General features: G+C 32.0%; 1 non-coding gene across 1 annotated transcript; it reads right to left on the bottom strand.

Moving 5' to 3' along the window:
* Nucleotides 1-237: 237 nt before the first annotated feature.
* LOC146953465 (small nucleolar RNA snoR69Y) lies at nucleotides 238-337 on the bottom strand. Its single transcript, XR_015025096.1, has one exon. It is a non-coding gene; the product is annotated as a small nucleolar RNA snoR69Y (small nucleolar RNA).
* Nucleotides 338-1279: the final 942 nt, after the last annotated feature.

The following is a 1279-nucleotide window of genomic DNA, read 5'->3' as shown; positions in this document are numbered from 1 at the left end:
TCATTCTCATCTTTCACGGTTAACTATTTATACTCATCTTCATCATTCTTCCTAATAATCCAGATCTGGAACAAAAAAAAAAATCTCAATCCCTATCAACAAAATCAGTTTCATTCGAAATCCAAAATTGGATCTCTATTTTTTATATTTGTCTCAATAACAAAAAAAAAACTCATGATAAGTAGAAAAAAAAAAAAAGAGGTTACAAATCAAAGTTTAAAACAACTCAAAAGTGAAGAAAAGCTCAGATTTATGTGTGGAAAAATTTCAATTCCCGGACCTTACAAAAAAGTCTCATAATGAGCTGGGATACACATTTATCATCATAGCTACTGTAAGAAAAAATTATGAACCAGTGAATTTCTTGAACCACAAATACACAGTCGAGAAGAATAAAGAAGTGGCATAGATCTATCTCAAACAAATTCTCTCGTCCGTCCACTTCATGGCTCAAAACATTCAATGGGTTCAAAAGCTATCAACAAAGGTAAAAACAAATGAAAGACAACAATCAAAAGTGAGAGACAAGCACACGGTGATAACCATTGTGAATGGTATATGAGGTTGTATTTATAGAGAGCATCTAGGGTTACATAGGATATGTGAGGACCACCAAACCCAAGCCCAACTAGTTCAAATTCAAAATAGACAATTATTTTTTGAGAATTGCTTTTCACACACGTGTTTTTTTCCTAAAAACATATTGAAAATACATTTTTCCCAGGCTAACTATTGCTGGCTCCAGCTGCAGTTAATTACAACTGGCTTTGCTGCACCTAAGTGTAGTTCATGGCAGAGAACCAATTGTGATTTTACGCGTTTCGGTTACATAGGATATTGTCGTGAGGACCACCAAATTCGTTTCTTGTATTCTTTCTCGTTCAAGCCCAAGTAGTTCAAATTCAAATTAGACAATTATTTTTCTCACCCGAATATCTTGCACACAATGTTGAAATTAAAAAAATTTGAAATGTATATCGTGTTTTGGAGGGTTTTATGAGAGTTTTTTTACGTTCGAATTCTATAATCTAAACCGCATAAGACGCACGACAAATTAAATAGGATGGACAAACAACGTGCCTTAAAAAATTTCATTCTTCTTCTATTCCCCACGTTAAATTTTTCCACAAATTTTTATTTGGGTCGACCTTTTTAGTTTTAACTAAAGACTTAGTTTGACCATTCATAATTTTGTTTCAATCAATTTAGTTTTTGACAAAAATAATTAATTAAATCAATCTTTGACATTTTTATGCAGAAGAATTAGCCAATTTTTTAA

The sequence above is a fragment of the Medicago sativa genome, chromosome 1 (genome assembly GCF_051527215.1).
Source record: "Medicago sativa cultivar Bolivia chromosome 1, Bolivia_mono, whole genome shotgun sequence".
Classification (NCBI taxonomy): Eukaryota; Viridiplantae; Streptophyta; class Magnoliopsida; order Fabales; family Fabaceae; genus Medicago; species Medicago sativa.
Note: the sequence above shows the minus strand (reverse complement) of the source record. Positions and strands in the feature narration are given on the sequence as shown.